A 19185-nucleotide genomic window follows, 5' to 3' on the forward strand; every position below is an offset into this window, starting at 1 on the left:
GGAAGCCACGCTTGGCAAATCCACATCGTTATCAACTCCCTCCAGGGAACCAATGTCCCCACTGTGGAAGGACATGTGGGTCCAAAATTGGCCTCCACTTACGGACTCACTGTTAAAACTGTGTTTATGGAAGACAATATCACTTGGCTATGAGTGATTGCAGAAGAAGAAGAAGAAGAAGAAGAAGAAGAAGAAGAAGAAGAAGAAGAAGAAGAAGAAGAAGAAGAAGAAGAAGAAGAAGAAGAAGAAGAAGAAGACTTTATGGCCTTAGCGAAGCCACATAATCCCTTAGCCTTCTTTTCCATCTTCAATTTTTAAGGTGTTTTAAATACTTTGTTGATTTACTTTCATAGAAACATTGAATGGGAGAGTTGGAAGGGTCCCAAAGGGACATCTAGCCCAACTTCTTGCAATGCAATTAAAGAACCCCTGACATATTTTAATATGCATGCTGCTTTAGGAAGAAGGGTGGGATATAAATTCAACAAACAATCAAACATGTGTAATAAACTCATACTGACCTACTTTTATAAAATCCTTATTAGGATTACAGTGTGATGTTAGACATAGGAGCCAACTTTTAGGAGCCGAGGACACTTCCCCCCCCCTAAGATATTTAAGGGGACCGCTCCCCCAAAAAGTTGGTGGGCATTGCCATTCAAATGGTTTGTGTGCAGCGTGTCACGTGATTGATTATGCATGGCGGGGGTTACCTGCCCCCCCCCAAATATATTTTATTTAAGTTGGCACCCCTGGTGCCAGGGAAACTTTTGAAAGTGCTACATTCAAATATATAAACCCCAACATTTTCCCATTTGAAAACAGTCACGTGCTTTGAGATCGCTCCAATTCTCATACCAAGCAGTCGTGTTCCAGCCACTTTACCTCTCAGTTGTTGTTGGAAGCATATTATGAAATTGTTTCCTCTGCTGAAGCCTCTCTATTGATTTAAAAGCTAGTGGGAGGGGGTGGCCTACAGAATTGTCTTACAATGTGTTCTTTATAAATCTTTTATTAAAGTTTTAAACATGCAAAATCAACCACCTGGTCATGGTCTTCACCAATATAATGAAATATATTGTACAGGGGTACCTTGGCTCTCGAAGGTACTGTACCACTTAATCCATTCCTGGAGTCCATTCGACTCCCGAAACCGTTTGAAAACCAAGGCATGGTTTCCGATTAGCTGCAGGAGCTTCCTGCAGTCAAGCGCAAGCCGTGTCGGATGTTCGGCTTCCGAAAAATGTTCACAAACCAGGGCACTTCTGGGTTTGAAGCATTCAGGAGCCAAAACATATGAGTACCAAGGGGTTCGAGAACCAACGTACGACTGTATTCCTATTTCAAACAGAGGAAGTATTCTAAAAATGAATCTGTACACGAGAATTGAGACTGACAAATTTTAGGCATTTCTGTATTCTCTTTTGCTCTTTTTTTGGGGGGGGGGATGCAGAAAGGACTGGACTGCCTGCAAGCTATGGTGTGTTCTCAATAAAGCCATTGTAAGTATCCCAGGATCTTTCATCTTGTGCCATGTGTGCCCATTCAGGGAGCAGGAAAATTCTAGTGTCCAGACTAAAGTTTGATTCGTGCAATTGTGGTTTATTGTTTGATGGTTTGCATACCCACTATTTTCTTATATTTGAATAAATATACAGTCATAGCTTGGGTTACAGGCGTTTCAGGTTGTGTCTTTTCGGGTTGCGCTCCACGCCAAACCCGGAAGTTCCAGAACGGGTTACTTCCTGGTTTCGGCGCCCGCACATGCACAGAACCACTAAATCACGCTTTGTGCATGCGCGGGCACCGTATCACAACCCGCACATGCGCAGGCATGGGTTGTGAACGCTGTGGGTTGTGAGCGTGCCTCCCGCACGGATCACGTTCACAACACGAGTGTCCACAGCAACCCTTTTCACCACAGCTACAGTTTCTTGCGTCTTCTTTAAGATTTGCTGGCAATGATTTACCAGGGATAGGTAACAAAATAACAGGACCTATCCTTGATAGATTGGGAGCACTGGAATGTGCAGTTTCAGCCACCAGACACTTGTGAGATCAAAGGAAAATGAAGGGAGCTTGGAGCAACCAATCTCCTTACACACAAAAACCATTTCCTATACTGTTCCTTTTTTCTTATTTAAAAAATTGGCTAGAAAAAAATATATCACCAAAAGGAAGGATTTCATGATGATTCTCTTCAGTGGCCAGATTTAAAATAATAATAATAATTACACGCTCCAAACTTCCTGTTATTCATGGCAGTATTCAAAGAATTGCCTCAAGCCAGCCAGTGCTGATAACCATCTGGGATGGAGGCATTGGGGAACAGATGGGATACACTGACAAATACAAGGGGCAGATGGAAGCAGATGATCACTGTTTTTGTGAAGAGCAATCCGTGGTGGTGATGTGTGAGTGAGGACTTTGCAGCAGGCGAAGTAACTTGAAGGTGGTGGAACTGAGGAGACTGAGAATTTTCATGGCTGGCAGGGATTTTGATCCTGAAACCTGTTCACTCACAGTTCACACCCTTTCGTTTTTGATCCACCCCTACTTAAAAGAGGTGGGGATTGAGGCCTTGTGAGCACCATCTATGATAAGATCCTAGGCCAAGCCTTAGGGACGTGGGTGGGGCTCTGGTCTAAACCACTGGCCCTCTTGGACTTGCTGATCAGAAGGTTGGCGGTTCAAATCCCCATGTCGGGGTGAGCTCCCATTGCTCGGTCCCAGCTCCTGCCAACCTAGCAGTTTGAAAGCACGCAAGTGTAAGTAGATAAATAGGTACTGCTCCGGTGGGAAGGTAAATGGCGTCTCTGTGCGCTGCTCTGGTTTCAGTGTTCCATTGCGCCAGAAGTGGCTTAGTCATGCTGGCCACATGACCCGGAGAAACTGTCTGTGGACTAATGCTGGCTCCCTCGGCCTGTAAGGCGAGATGAGCGCCACAACCCCAGAGTCATCTGGGACTGAACTTAACTGTCTGGGGTCTTTTACCTTTACCTTTAGGCTGCCTTACCTTCAAGGTCATTCTAGGTCTGGTAGTGGAAACATGCAGTGTTTTATAACAGAGAAAAAGAACCCAAGAGTTCTCTTTTCTATAACAAGGTCATTAAAAGGAAGAAGAAGAAAAAGAAGGAGGAGGAGGAGGAGGAGGAGGAGGAGGAGGAGGAGGAGGAGGAGACATCTCTCTGTACTTTGTGTTAGCTCTAAGTGCAAATCACTGGACAGCTTTAAAAGCCATTACCTAAATACTTCCCAGTCTTTCCACAAAACATCACAAATCATTTTGTTCAGAAGCCAGGAAGGGGGGAAATAATTAGTGCTAAGAAAAAAAGTGTGTGTGTGTGTGTGTGTGTGTGTGTGTGTGTGTGAGAGAGAGAGAGAGAGAGAGAGAGAGAGAGAGAGAGAGAGAGAGAGAGAGAGAGAGAGAGAACTGTTCTTCTTTCTCTAGCATCAAAAAGGTTTCTTTACAATAAAGGACTTAAAGCCCTCAGGATTCAGAAGACACATGAAGTGACCCACGAGTCTTTTAATTATATTTGCTAAGCCTGAGGCATGTAGAAGCATCTTCTATTTTAAGAAGGGTAAATTATAATATCAGCGCCTGTCTGTCCAAAATGAATGTGCAATTTTGGCAAGCAGAAATACTTGACAATGTTTCCTTGCTTAAGGAAAATGACAATGACAACACTAATCCTACCAACCTTTGGGAGGCTACAAAAGCATTTGCATCAAAGAAAAACCACAGTTTTTTTTAAACAAAAAAAAAAACACCTCTACAATAATAACCAAACTAGGAATGGATTTACTAACTAATTATAAAAGTTTGGATTCAAAAGACCTCTGAAATAGACACTTTGAAAATTTATAGCACACTAGTCAATCTCTTATAGGGGAATGTGGAGGTAAAACTCAGAAGTTTGGAAAACCCTTCTGCAGATGATATTACTTGACATGTGGTTAAGGAACTTGGTACATTTTGGGAGGGGGTCTCCTGTTAATTCCGCTAAGCAGGACCCTGGATATCTGCTCTAAGCCACTGTTGAATCATAGAGTTGGAAGAGACCACAAGGGTCATCCAGTCCAACCCCCTGCCAAGCAGGAAACACCATCAAAGCATTCTTGGCATGTGCCTGTCAAGCCTCTGCTTAAAGACCTCCAAAGAAGGAGACTCCACCACACTCCTTGGCAGCAAATTCCACTGCCGAACAGCTCTTACTGTCAGGAAGTTCTTCCTAATGTTTAGGTGGAATCTTCTTTCTTGTAGCTTGAATCCATTGCGTTGTGTCCGCTTCTCTGAAGCAGCAGAAAACAACCTTTCACCCTCCTCTATATGACATCCTTTTATATATTTGAACATGGCTATCATATCACTCCTTAACCTTCTCTTCTCCAGGCTAAACATACCCAGCTCCCTAAGCCGTTCCTCATAAGGCACCGTTTCCAGGGCTTTGACCATTTTGGTTGCCCTCTTCTGGACACGTTCCAGCTTGTCAGTATCCTTCTTGAACTGTGGTGCCAACAGTGCCGTCTTAAGTGCCCCTGGCGCCGTGGTGTGCCGGATCCTTCCGGTGCCCTCCCGCCCCGTTTCCCAGCGCAGCGGGCGGGTGGGCGTCACGCGCAGCGCGGCTGCCACAGGCGCTGCTGTGCGATGGGCGGGCAGGCAGGCAGGCGCAGTGCAGCTGCCGTGGGCGCAGCTGCGCGGCGGATCGGCCGGCCAGCGGGTGGGCGCAGCTCGCGGCGCCCTCCTGGCGGGCCGGCACCATGGTGCCCTGCGCCACCCAGCCTGCACGTAGGGGCGGCCCTGGGTGCCAAGAACTGGACACAGTACTCCAGGTGAGGTCTGACCAGAGCAGAATACAGTGGTACTATTACTTCTCTTGATCTAGATGCTATACTCCTATTGATGCAGCCCAGAATTGCATTGGCTTTTTTAGCTGCTGCATAACACTGTTGACTCATGTCAAGTTTGTGGTCTACCAAGACTCCTAGATCCATTTCACATGTACTGCTCTCAAGCCCGGTGTCTCCCATCCTGTATTTCTGCCTTTTATTTATTTTTTTGCCCAAGTGTAGTACTTTACATTTCTCCCTGATAAAATTCATCTTGTTTGTTTGGGCCAGTTGTCTAATCTGTTTAGGTCATTTTGAAGTGTGATCCTGTCCTCTGGGGTATTAGCCACCCCTCCCAATTTGGTGTCATCTGCAAACTTGCTCAGGATGCCCTCAAGTCCATCATCCAAGTCATTGATAAAGATGTTGAATAAGACTGGGCCCATGCAGAATCGCTCTGCAGGTTTTTAAAAATGTCACTTCTCTTGGTAAGTTGGAAGAGCGCATTTCAGTCCTCTTGTGAATAAGGACATTCCAAGCATCTTTATAAGTCTAAGAAAAGTGACTCAGTGAATCCCATCAGCTGTTCATAATCCAAGCATCTAGATGGGGAGTGTGTTCTTGGCACCCTCCCCTTATTACAATGAGTAATAGAACAGACAGTGCATATCATTTTTTCAACTCACGCAACCTGACAAAAAGATTTATTGTGAATTATTATAACATTCTGAAAATGCATAATTACCTTTTAACCCAAACTCTCAAGTTGGCAAACACAAATCAATACTTTACAGCTCTGGCAGGGCATTTTACTGGCCTTTATTGCGAGATGTGAGACACACAGAATGAGAAACAGGCTGGAGTCCCATTAGAACGTGTGGAACTTTCAATGGAATAAACTTTCAATGGAAAAAGGCAGTGCTGAAATGGGGAAAGGTGTTAGTTAATGAGAACAAAAATATGTAACAACAAGCGATAAACTAAACGATGCGTGTTATACTCTCTCAATCTGTAAACGCAAGGCTGTCCCAATACATTCTGGTGCCTGAGGCAGACCCCAAAATGATGCCAGGAAAGAAAAGAAGGGGTGAGTGAAGATCTATATCAAGAACAAGGGGGAAAGAAAGATAAACATTGAGATCTGCTGCCTGAGACAACTGCCTCAGCTTGCCTTATAGGTGGGCTCGCGCCCTGTAATCTGGGGAACCGGGTTCGCATCTCCACTCCTCCACATGCAGAAGTGGGCTAGTCACACTTCTCTGAAGTCTCTCAGCCCCACTCACCTCACAGAGTGTTTGTTGTGGGGGAAGAAGGGAAAGGAGAATGTTAGCTGCTTTGAGACTCCTTCGGGTAATGATAAAGAGGGATATCAAATCCAAACTCTTCATCATCCTCATCATCATCTTCTATCTCACAATTGTCTACTCACTTTGGCAACAATCCCCAAGCACTCAGGAGCAGATGTCTTATACTAGAGATCCTTTCAAGTGGACATGTCAGGGACTGAATTTGGAATCTTCTTTACAACTCAACTATGGTGAAATGTGCAAGACAGGGAGAGATTCTCACTAAATAGAGTTCAGGGGTCATAGACAACAGGCTGAAAGTGGAAAGCCATAAATCTCACCCCAGGAATTGAGAGGACCAGATGCTCAGCCAGTGTGACACAGAGACGTTTAAGAAAAGATGCTCTGCGATCCACGGTGTCAAATACAATGAAATGTGAAAAGGCTCCTTAAATTTATCAGAAACGCTACTCAGCTCCTCTTAACAACGATGACAAAGATCAAGAAGTGCAGGCATCATGCTACACAGCCCTCTGCCAAGAGATCAGAGCTGACAGTGATGAACAAGAGGCATCGTTTCTTCCCTGACCTCTGGGTGTGAGGTCAGGTGTCCAACAAGTAGGGAAGTGAGTCTTTCAACTGCTGACAATGGTGCCTGGATACTTAGAGACTGCTCGGCTGATGCTCCTGAAGCAATCATCAATGACCAGAGGAGAAGCCCATCCAACACTTTCCCTAGGGCTATGTAAACCACATTACTGACAGGGACCAGAAGGGACCAGAAGGCCTAGGCATATTATACTGGCTACGCTGGTTACCAAGTACAGTGGTACCTCTACTTACAAACTTTATTCATTCCAGAGATCCGTTCTTAACCTGAAACTGTTCCTAACTAGAGGCGTGCTTTCGCTAATGGGGCCTCTTGCTGCCGCTGTGCCGCCGGCACATGATTTCCGTTCTCATCCTGGGGCAAAGTTCTCAACTCGAGGTAACTATTCCAGGTTAGTGGAGTTTGTAACCTGAGGCATTTGTAACCTGAGGCGTTTGTATCATGAGGTACCACAGTAGTTTCTGTGTTCAGTTCAAAGTGCTGGGTTTTTTTTAAAAAAAAAATCTCCAAACCCCTATGAGGTTTAGGACTCCAATATCCCAAGGACCACCCCTCTTCACATGAAACAATCTGAACCTTGCATTCCTCAACAGAGACCCTTCTCCATCTGCCTCAACCTAGATTGTGGAGGAATGAAGCTACACAAGAACGAGTCCCCCACCCCACAATGGAATGCTCTCCCCAAGGAAATATGCCTGGTGCCATCATTGTCAGTTTTTGGGTGCCAAGCTCAGATATATTCAATTAGCTAGACTTTTGGTGATTAAGATAATTTTGATTTGAAAACAAAAAGCTTTTAATTGATTTTACCTGTTTGCATTTGATATTGTTGTTAAAAAAAAGTGACCATTTAATGCTAATAATTATTATTAATGAGGCCTGGTGGAAGGCAGAAGCAAGGCAGCCCAATCTAGAGAAGGAGTGTGATTGGCTCCTGCATGGACCATTGGTCATCCTGAGAGAACTCCATTTTGTAGGTTTTTAGAGTTGTAAACTGCCACTTGAGTGCCTTGGCAGAGGAGTGAAAAATAAACTCAATGCATAAATAAATGATCCATATTGTTTTATTGAATCTCTTATGTCCTTTCTATTTCACCTGGACCAATCAATTCAAGATACTGTACCTCTGTTTGTGTGAAGGAATGCTTAAGTATAAGAATATAAACCAACTTCACTAAGTTAATAAGAATTAACTTTGGAATCTGACATCAAAGTTGAAAAACGCTGGTGTCAAAGTGGAAAGCTATTTCGACATTTGCAGAGATCTCATTAAGAAATCTACCATGTGGAAAACTTAACTAGGCTCATTTTACTTGCATCGGTGCTGGAGCTGCATTGACAGAGAATTGATTCATAAATGATCCTATCAGCTATCATTAGCCATAACAGCTAAATGGAAAGTCTTTGCCAGCACACCACCAGGAGCCAGCAGCTGGTGGAGGGGGAATCAGGGAAACCATCCAGTTGCTGGCTATCTGCTACCAGGAACAGAAGGCTAATCTTGTACCCATTTGGGGAATTCATTCTATGGGCAATGGCCATTAGGGTGATGACTTCTTCATTTTTTCCTCAAAAATTATTTCCTGTAGCACAAATGGATGAACTTTTGCCTATTAATGACTAAAATGAGGTATATTCATTTGAAATATTAAAAAAGGTTACGCACAAACCATTTTTTGTATGCTGTTTTACCATTTCATAAAATTGTATTAACAATTCTATATATATTTCGTATCAAATTTGGACACAACACCACATTCCACAATGGGGAGTGTTCTTAGCAACATAGGGTATACAAATGTCATACCTGTGCAAGGTAAAAGCCCCTTTTGGGGACCTCAAAACTCAGCAAGCAGACCCTGCTGGGCATGCTGGGGAAAGAACCTACAGGGGAGGTAGCAAAACATCGTCCTCTAGCGGCGTCTATACTGTTACTGCAGCTAAAAAAAGCTTCCTTGTGTGTTTGATGCTCCTATATAATGTTGCATATATGTGACTCTAAAGCTTGGGTTCAATTTTATATCTGCTTACAGTGACTTCAAAAATGGTTGGTCAAAAAACTGATAAATAAAAATTTTAAAATCATTTTGTGCGTGAGGGTTTTTTAATCAAATCTCTTTGAAAGTAAGATTTTATCTAATCTTTAATGAAAGCTCATCAAATTATGATACAGGGAAATGAGGTTCTAAAAAAAAGCCATCCCCCTAATGGCCATACATAGAGGACAGAATCTGCAACTCCTAGGATGTTGTAGCTATATTCCGAGGTGCCCACTGCAGATGTTCTGATGTTGGAGCCCTGCCCCATGCCTCCAGTGTTTATCATGAACATTCATAAGAACAATTGAAAGGGCGCCGGAACTCACCGTTAAGTTGTTACAGTAAGTCGCCAGGCAACATGGGCTAGAGCTGAACAGATGCTGTTGTTGTTTAGTCGTTTAGTCGTGTCCGACTCTTCGTGACCCCATGGACCATAGCACGCCAGGCACTCCTTTCTTCCACTGCCTCCCACAGCTTGGTCAAACTCATGTTGGTGGCTTCGAGAACACTGTCCAACCATCTCGTCCTCTGTCGTCCCCTTCTCCTAGTGCCCTCCATCTTTCCCAACATCAAGGTCTTTTCCAGGGAGTCTTCTCTTCTCATGAGGTGGCCAAAGTATTGGAGCCTCAGCTTTAGGATCTGTCCTTCCAGTGAGCACTCAGGGCTGATTTCCTTCAGAATGGATAGGTTTGATCTTCTTGCAGTCCATGGGACTCTCAAGAGTCTCCTCCAGCACCATAATTCAAAAGCATCAATTCTTCGGCTATCAGCCTTCTTTATGGTCCAGCTCTCACTTCCATACATCACTACTGGGAAAACCATAGCTTTAACTATATTTAGCTAAACCATAGCTTTAACTATACTTAAACCATAGCTTTAACTATACGAACAGATGCTAGTTTGACAAAAAGCCATGTTCACCTCCTGCAGAGGCACTAAAAACTATGGCAAGCAGTCTCCCTCGCTGGTTTGGGGGTCTCCCCTGGGTTTTGATGTGGGTCAAATAAATGGATCACCGCCTTCATTGTTCTCTTAGATTCAAGCAGATGGCTAGGGCAGCTTGGAGAGACCCTGGATGGAAAGCTTAAAGCCTGCCACTGCTACACAGGAGATGGGTTGAAGAAAAGGAAATACCACTTGGCCTTGTCCCATAGCTTGACCAATCATGGGTAGGAGTGGCTAGGAGCTAAATGGGCTCATAGATCTTTTAAAAAGTGAAGACTCGCACATGCTGGCCAGCGTCTGTTTTGACTTGAAGTGGTCATTTTGGGCTTTTCAGAAGTACATACAGGCAAGAAGAATGGGGGAACCTCCAGCCCGCAATGGCACCCACCTGAGAGGTGCCCGAGGTGTGCACTGGATGTAGTTTATAAGGCAAACAGTGCAGGCTAAGGCACAGCCCACAAAGCACCAACAATCAGCAGATTGTTGTGTCTCATGAAGCGCCATGCATAGCACTGTACAGTGGCACCTTGGTTCTTAAACTTAATCTGTTCTGGAAGTCCGTTCCAAAACCAAAGCACTCTAAAACCAAGGCGCGCTTTCCCATAGAAAGTAATGCAAAATGGATTAATCCATTCCAGACTTTTAAGAACAACCCCTAAAACAGCAAGTTAACATGAATTTTACTCTCTAACAAGACCACTGATCCATAAAACGAAAGCAACAAACAATGTACTGTACTATAAAATAAATAAGACAGTATTGTAGATGATGGAAATTAAAATTAATATTATTTTCCTACTTGCTCTGATGATAGTCATTGTTTGGAGGCGGGACTTTTATCCGTTTCCACAGTCACAAAATCAACCAATCAGCTGAACTGGGTTCCACAAAGTCACAAAAATTAACCGAAAAAGCCACAAAAACGCAAAATAAACAGCAAAACCAAAAGCGCCAAATACCTTGGTTCTCGAACTTAATCCATTCTAGAAGTCGGTTTGACTTCCAAAATTCAAAAACCTAGGCACAGCTTCTGATTGGTGCAGGCGCCCAGAAACAATAGCCGACAGCTGCCTCGGACGTTCGGCTTCTGGAAAAAACGTTTGAAAACCAGAACATCTACTTCCGGGTTTTTGGTGTCTGGGAACCAAGGCGTTTGAGAACCAAGGTACTGCTGTACAGGCATCAGTAATCACATCAGGGTGGACAGATAGAAAACCCTAACTGGGGAAGCTCTGAACCACAACATCACCGCCATAAAAATAAAAATATTCCTCCTCCATACCTTGGAGGCTGTGTGCTTCTGAATACCAGTTGCTGGAAACTTCAGGTGGGGAGAGAGATGTTCCATTGAGGCCCTGCTTGTGGGCTTCCTGGGACATTTTGTTGGCCACTGTGAGAAGAGGGTGCTGGTCCACGTTGGCTAGGTAGCAAGGGGGTCTCTAAAATATAGGTTGGGGCTAATGGTGGATCTGAAAAGGAAGACATAAGATATTGGCTTAGAGGCATTCATTGCTTAATTAATTCATATGTCCCACCCCATTGAATCAAATTATTGCTCCAGATCTGAAAAAGCTTTGAGTGAATGTCAAAGTTGTACCTTATTCTGGCGTATAAGACGACTGGGCGTATAAGACGACCCCCAAATATAGAGTTTGGGATATACTTGCCGTATAAGAAATACAACCCGGCGTATAAGACGACCCCCGACTTCTGAGAAGATTTTCCTGGGTTAAAAAGTAGTCTTATACGCAGGAATATACAGTAATTATCTGCAAAGTGTACAACATTTGTTGGCATTCCCTGCAATAAGCAAACCTGGTCAGAATTTATTTTATTTTATTTTTTGGTTGGCACTTTCTTCCTTCATATGGTAGGAATAATCATAAAATCAAATGGCATCTAGTTCTAATTTTTATGGTAATTGCTTTCTATAGCACTCGCCAGATTTCCCCCCTTTTCATAATAACATCATACATAATTACTACATAATCTTCCAGCATAAATAACACTCCAATTAGTCTGTAATCTGTAATTATAATGTACTTACCAAATAGTTTTGTGCTTATTTGAACTCTGTGAAATAAAATACCTTGTTAATAAAACTGCTGCGAGAGAATTATGTAGATTTTTTTGGTGCCAAATTCAGTCTCTGCCGGTAGGATACAAACTATAATGAAGTCACTGAGAATTTTAAAAATATATTATATTTTCATTGTATTCTGGGAAAACGACAACCCTAGGCTCAGATCATGCTTTTTTATTTTAGGAGGGGGAGCAAACTGGATGGTGACCTGTGGCATTTCCACGTAAAGCAGACCAATTTAAGTATTTTAATAGCTCCTCATTCACATGTTTATTAGTGTTGCCTGCAATATTCTCCCAAAACAGAAATAAACTTCAGGGTTTCTAAAAAGCCTGTATCCGACCAAGGGCGTACCCACCATGGGGCAAGTTAGGGCAGCTGCCCTACTCTAGAAGCCAGCTGCCCCCCCAAGCTAAAAAGAAAGAAGAAATCTCAATGCAAAAAGCGGGGGGCGCGGCCCCAGCCAGAAAGAAACAGACCAGCCCTCCCCCCTTTCCCCTTTCCATAACCCATCACACTTTCTCCTCTCCCCCTCCCACTATCGAGCTGCAAAACCGGTGGGGTGTAAACGTAAGAGACGGAGGGATCCTCGCTTGTTCTCCCCACCCCACCCCGACCACCCCCACCAAGAAGTCACTTCTTTGTAGTTTTCTCCCCTGCAGCAGGAGAAACAGACACTCCCCCAATTCGAAATACAGTCAGTCAGCAGCAGCAAACGCACACACACACACACACACACACACACACACACACACACACTGCAGGCTCCTTCAACCCTTCCAAGATCCTCCCTCCCCCCACTTTCTCCCCGGATCGAGGCACTCACACTCACTTTTCTGGCTGGGTGCCTTGATGTCTATGCAGAGCAGCTGCAGGGGCAGCTCAGCCAGGGACAGTGGCTGCGGAGCCAGCCCAGGAGGCACAGTGGGGAGCCGGGTGGGAAGCAGAGAAGGAGGAGGCTGAGCCGTCTGCGCTCGGGGCAGAAACAGCGCACCCGGGGGATGGGGCGAGCTGCCCAGAGGGGCGACCAGTGCCGTGGGCAGGGGGGCAGGAGGGGGCAATTGCCCCCCCTAGAAGCAAAAGGCTAAGGGGCGCAGCGTGGCAGCCCCTCCCAGCACAAAGCTCCAGAGGCACGAGGGGAGCGTAAGAGGAGGAGCGCTAAGCGGGAGCGGGGAGTGTAAGTGGAGGAGGCAGCCACAGGCTCGCGTTCCCCGCGCACCTCTGGAGCTTCGCGCCGGGAACGGGAGCCTGGGGCTGCCTCCTCAGAAGAGCTGGGAGGACGCAGGCCACGTAGCCCCGCCCACATTTCCACTGTGGCCCCTCCCCTCCCGCCCCTTGCCTCCGCCCCTTGCCCCCCCTAATTTTGATCCTGGGTACGCCTCTGTATCCGACCATTGGAGAGCTTTCAAAGCCTGATAATTCTTCTCCTTCCTAGATTAAAACTGGAGCAGAAAAGCAGTTCACAACTCCCTGCTGGCCTCCATAATCTATAAAGCAGGCATCCCTAAACTTCGGCCCTCCAGATGTTTTTGACTACAATTCCCATCATCCCTGACCACTGGTCCTGTTTGCTAGGGTTCATAGGAGTTGTAGGCCAAAACATCTGGAGGGCCGCAGTTTGGGGATGCCTGCTATAAAGGGTCTTCCAACCAGACTTAACACCCCTCCCAGATACCAACCCCCTAAAATACAGTAGGTGTAGCCAATGTGGTGAACTCCACCTCCCCCGACAGCATGGACAATATACAACAACAACAACAACAACAACAACAACAACAACAACAACAACAACAACCCTGAGCGGTTAAGTCCAGTCAAAGGCGACTATGGGGTTGCAGCGCTCATCCCGCTTTCAGGTCAAGGGAGCCGGTGTTTGTCCACAGACAGCTTTCCAGGTCATGTGGCCAAAAGGACTAAACCACTTCTGGTGCAACAGAACACCATGAAGGAAACCAGAGTGCATGGAAACACTGTTTACTTTCCCTCCGCAGTGGTACCTATTTATCTACTTGCACTGGTGTGCTTTTGAACTGCTAGGTTGGCAGGAGCTGGGACTGAGCAACGGGAGATCATTCCGTTGTGGGGATTTGAACCACCGACCTGCCGATTGGTAAGCCCAAGGGGCTCAGTGGTTTAGACCACAGTGCCACCCGTGTCCCAAGATTATAAAGCAGGTGCTTGAGGTATCTTTTTATTATTATTTGAAAACAACCGAACATTTACCTCCACCTCTCCTCAGCAAAACCAAGGTGACTGGCAAGAAAAGCTACAGGGATAATAGGATCACAGTTCAACCAACACAGTGGGAGAAGGGGGCAGAGCAGAAGATCCTTTGCTCCATATGAAACTCTGTCATTTGCACTAGTTGGGCTGAAAGATTTTTTAGCCGGGGGGGGGGGGGGGGCTACATTTAGCTCTGTTTTTTGCTGCATCTTCAAAGCTTCTAGCACCCTCTCCCTGGACTGGAGCACCCCATTTGGGCACAGTGGAAGAATTGCTAGTGGTAGCTTTCCACTAGGGATCAGAGAGCCAGCTAATTGGCAATTCCTGAAACAACATGTGAATGGGCAAACTTCAAAATTCGCACTCATCTGAATTTTGCATTGCAGTTCTCCAGCCAAGCAAGGTGTGTAAGAATGCATATAGTTGGGTAACATGTTGGTTTTTTAAAAAAATGCATGTTAGTTTTGTATTTGTTTTTTTTAAAAAATGCATTACATTGAGGGAAATTGTTGGCAAAAAAATTGTGTATAAAAAAAATGGGAGGAAACTGAAATTGAGAGATTCACCATCCCTGTTCCCAGCCACCAAGTGTGAAGCATGGGGGTCTTCATCACAGCAGAGCACCCCTTCCCCAGCAGTGCTCCTCTCTACTGGCACAGGTTAGCAGAGAGAGACTGCACACATTCCTAACCCCCCCCGCTCTCCAATTCATCACCATTACAGAGGTAGTTTTGTGCTATAACTTGACATTAAAAAACCCCACACCAATCTGACACCCGCCATCAATGCAACAAAGCACCCATCAAAACACTAAGACAGTGTGTGTGTGTACAGTGGTACCTCACAAGACGAATGGCCTGCAAGATGAATTTTTCGCAAGACGAATGTGTCTTGCGATCTGATGGTGACTCGCAAGACGAACACATTTTGCGAAAAGTTCGTCTTGCGAATCACGGTTTCCCATAGGAATGCATTGAAATTTAATTAATGCGCTCCTATGGATCCAGGTGGCGCTGTGGGTTAAACCACAGAGTCTAGCTGATCAGAAGGTCGGCGGTTCGAATCCCTGCAACGGGGTGAGCTCCCGTTGCTCGGTCCCAGCTCCTGCCCACCTAGCAGTTCGAAAGCACATCAAAGTACTTTCCGGTGGGAAAGTAAACGGCGTTTCCGTGCGCTGCTCTGGTTCGCCAGAAGCAGCTTTGTCATGCTGGCCACATGACCCAGAAGCTGTCTGCGGACACACGCCGGCTCCCTCGGCCTATAGAGCGAGATGAGCGCCGCAACCCCAGAGACTGGACCTGATGGTCAGGGGCCCCTTTACCTTTACCTTTATGGGCAAAAAAAGAAATCTCAATGCATTCCTATGGGAAACCGCGATTCGCAAGATGTATTTTTCGCAAAACGAATTGACTCGCGGAACGAATTAAATTCGTCTTGCGAGGTACCACCGTGTGTGTGTGTGTGTGTGTGTGTGTGTGTGACAACAGTCATCCTAAATAATTGTAATTTAATCTCAGCAATTGCACTGCTTCAAAAAGGAAATCACTTCAAATGCTCTATGCTTCCCGCTTCAAGTTGAAAGTCCCACAATCGCTTTGCCTTGCAGGCTTACCCAAAACTGAAGTTCCTTGCCAAGGCACCCTCTTGGCAATTTCTTGAGTTTCTTGTTTGCGAAGCAGAAGCCGACATCAAGGTAGGGGAGAGGAAATGCTGTTAGGATTTCATAGTAGATTCTGTTCCACCTTAAACAGGAACAGGCTTGGCAGAGGATGTTGAATGTATCACATGATATATATTTTCATGGGTTGTACTATTGTAATGCTGTTAGTTAGTCTTGCTTTCGCTTTTGAGGATGGAGACAGACACGTTTGGTCTATCTTCCGAGATGCTTTAGATGCTTTGTAATAAACGCTTGTAAATATGCAAGGACTTCTCTCTGAGTATTCCTTCTGCTGCTGCTGCTGCCACACCACGCTAACGCTGGAGATGAGCTCTGCTGATTGCGTGCTCAGGTTACTGAGACCTTGAGTCGTGTTCCATGGGAATCACCGGGACTGAGGACGAAGAGGAGGCTGCCGGCTGGACCTCCCAATGGTGATATCCCAACAAAGGGTTATGGGCCCAGACTATGGATTCCTGGACAAAGGATTAACGGGCCCAGTGGAGACGGTGAACAAAGCGTCATGGGCACCAGACTATGGATTGCTGGGCAAAGGGTTCCGTGCCCAGGAATGGAAAGGCTAATCGCCCAGGAGGCAGCAGGAAAAGGCAGTGTGTTCCGAAAGCAGCTGGTATGCTGGATAACTTCGGACGCAGAGGAGAGAAGGTATGTGAAAGCCGGAGCTTTTACAAGCATGCCACGGCAGGCACGCAAGCAAGAGACTTTGATCTGCGCAGCCTGAAGTTTTATGGCTGGCAGTAAAACTTTCACAGTGATTAATGACTGTGAGGACAGGGCACTGTGGAGAGCTGCAAGCATTTTTCCCAGTTAGTAAGAGAGAAGGGAAGAATGAAGTTTTTGCACAGCTCTGGCTCTGAAGAGATAATTTTCCTTCGTGGAGAAAATTATCATAATTGGGCAAAATGTACACAGAAAAGGCTGCAGGATGCGGGGGTGTGGTACACCGCAAAAAGGGGAAGAAAAAATACCCCAGACCAATTCCCCAGCTGGAGGGAAGATGTTTCTTTTGCGAGAGGATTGATTATCACAAGTTTGTGTCCGGGACAATTGATTTATGTTGGTGCATGCAATTCAGCTTGTGAGATGTGGGAAACATTGAAGCTAGCTTTTGGAGGGGGAGGAAGCTGTGATGGCGATTCCCCAAATGATTGCTGGAGTGCTGGGGCACCCGGTTGCAAACCACAGGAGGAGCTGGCTGAGATGTCAGACCTGGTGGGGGTGCAGTCTCCAGTGAATGCAAAAGCTGAGGGCGCCACTTGGGAATTGCAGCAGGAGCTGGCTGTCGCGTCAGACCTGGAGCAAGTGGCTGCACAGAGTGCTTCAATTGAAATTGCTGAGGGTGCCAGTTGCAAATCTCAGGGGGAGATGGCGTCATCATCCCACACAGACGTGCAGTCCCATGGGAACGAAGGTCAGTCTTCAAAGTTTTTCCAGAAGCCGACACGTATACAGAAGCTCCCAGGTGCAGCAGCTTTGTCGCTAAGGAGGGGCGAGAAGAAGCCCACGAATGTGAAGCTTGTTGCTAAGGCCCAGCTAAAGGGGGAAGAATTGCAGCCGACAACAGTGTCACGAGGCCAGGAGCAGGGGGGCAGAGAGTTGAAGCCCACAACGGTGTTTACTGCAGCTGGCAAAGAAAAAAAGTCTTCGGCTGGAAAGAAGAAGGGGGGCGGCCAGGAGCAGAAGCCCACACAGCAGCAAAACGGGACTTTGCTGGCTGGAAGAGTTCAAAGCAAGTTTTTTGTCAGTTCCACAATTCAGAAGCACATTTGCAATGACAAAAATTTGTTTACTTGTTTTTCTTCACAGGATGATTTCGTGAAGTCAAATGAAGGACTTTTAAATGTGCAGGGAGCTGGAGATGTCTACATAAAAGGACTTAACTTGACACTATGTGATGTTTTGTATGTGCAAGATGCAAAAAATAATTTGCTTTCCATTTCACAGATGTCTGAAGAAGGGTATGGAATTTCTTTTGAAAATGGAAGCTGTCTCATCAAGAAAGGAGATGAGGAATTTCTGAATGCTCCAAGAGTTGATAATCAATATGTGTTCACTTTTGATTATGTTGTTGATGAAAATGTGGTTTATATACCTGAAGAGGCCTGTGATGCTAACACTGATCAGTTTCTTCTTACAGGTGGTTTTCGTCACACCAATGGTCACCTGAGTTTGCAGGAGGTGTCCAAGAAAGAGCCTGGAAGGGTTCAGGGTTTAAAGGTTCAACCCTGTGATTCTTTTGCTGATTGCAATAATGTAATTGCTGATGATGGGAAGCTGTCTAGCAGACAGACTTCCACACCCTGTGAAGTGATTCATATTGATCTAGCTGATCAAATGACACTTTCAGTGGATGAAGTTGCAAATGGCCAAGATGGTCAACTGACTCCCTCGGAGAGTGAAGAGGGGTACATCAGGAGTGATGATAATGCTGATCCCATTGGAGTGAAATGCTCTGGTCCCAGTGAAGATGAATTCACTTCTCAGGAGCTAGATGCTTTTCTGGATGAGAAGCGAATTCAAATGGATCTCTCACGTCCCAACAGTTCTTGGGAGGGTAGTGTGTGTGAGGGAACTGGGAATTCTGGAAAATCAATGCAGCAGGGACTAACACCCTTGTTGCACAGTGCCAATCCAGAGAAGGTGCAAATGGGAGGTATTTCCCAGGTTCACCCAGATGGTGATGCCAATCCCAAGGGGATGGTAAAGGAGGAAATTTCCCTGGTTCACCTAGGTGGTGCTACCAATCCCAAGTGGGAGGAAGGTGGGGGAATTTTCCTGGTTCATGCAAATGATGTAATTCACCCAAATGAGGATGTAATTCATCCAGGTGAGGATGGAGCAGCACAAGCTGCAAATGATGGTCAGGATGGTTCAAATTCAGTGGGAGGTAGTGGTACTGCTGTAGCTGGTGATTCAGCAGGCTGCAAAGGTGTTGAAACCTCACTCAGACCTGCAGTTGAGTCTGACACTGAATTGGGAGAACCACTGCTCACCATTGATCATTTTTCTCTTGAGAAAGAGGAAATGAGTGTTTGCAAATCTGGAGGGGCCACAACAGGCAAACAGCCTGAGAGATTTGCTGTTGAGTTTGCTAAAACTGCTGATGCTGGTCTTAGCAGCTCAGAAAAGGTTTTTGAACCTGCAAGGTTCAAGGAGGTTCAGGAAATGACCTCAAAAGATGCTCAACCATGGCTAGCTGCCATGAAAGCAGAGATTGATTCCTTAGATAGGAATCAGACCTGGGAGCTGGTCAAAATGGTCCCAGGAATGAAGCTGGTAAACAGCAGGTGGGTCTTTAAGGCCGAAGCTGACCAACATGGCAAGGTAGTGAGGCACACAGCCAAACTGGTCGCAACAGGTGTTTCACAGGTTCAAGATGAAAACAACATTGAGACTATTGCACCAAATGTGAAGTATGAGAGCTTAAAGATTTTGCTCAAGATTGCTTCACAAGAGAAAATGCACGTATCACATTTTGTATTGGA

This window comes from Zootoca vivipara, chromosome 8 (genome assembly GCF_963506605.1).
Source record: "Zootoca vivipara chromosome 8, rZooViv1.1, whole genome shotgun sequence".
Lineage (NCBI taxonomy): Eukaryota > Metazoa > Chordata > Lepidosauria > Squamata > Lacertidae > Zootoca > Zootoca vivipara.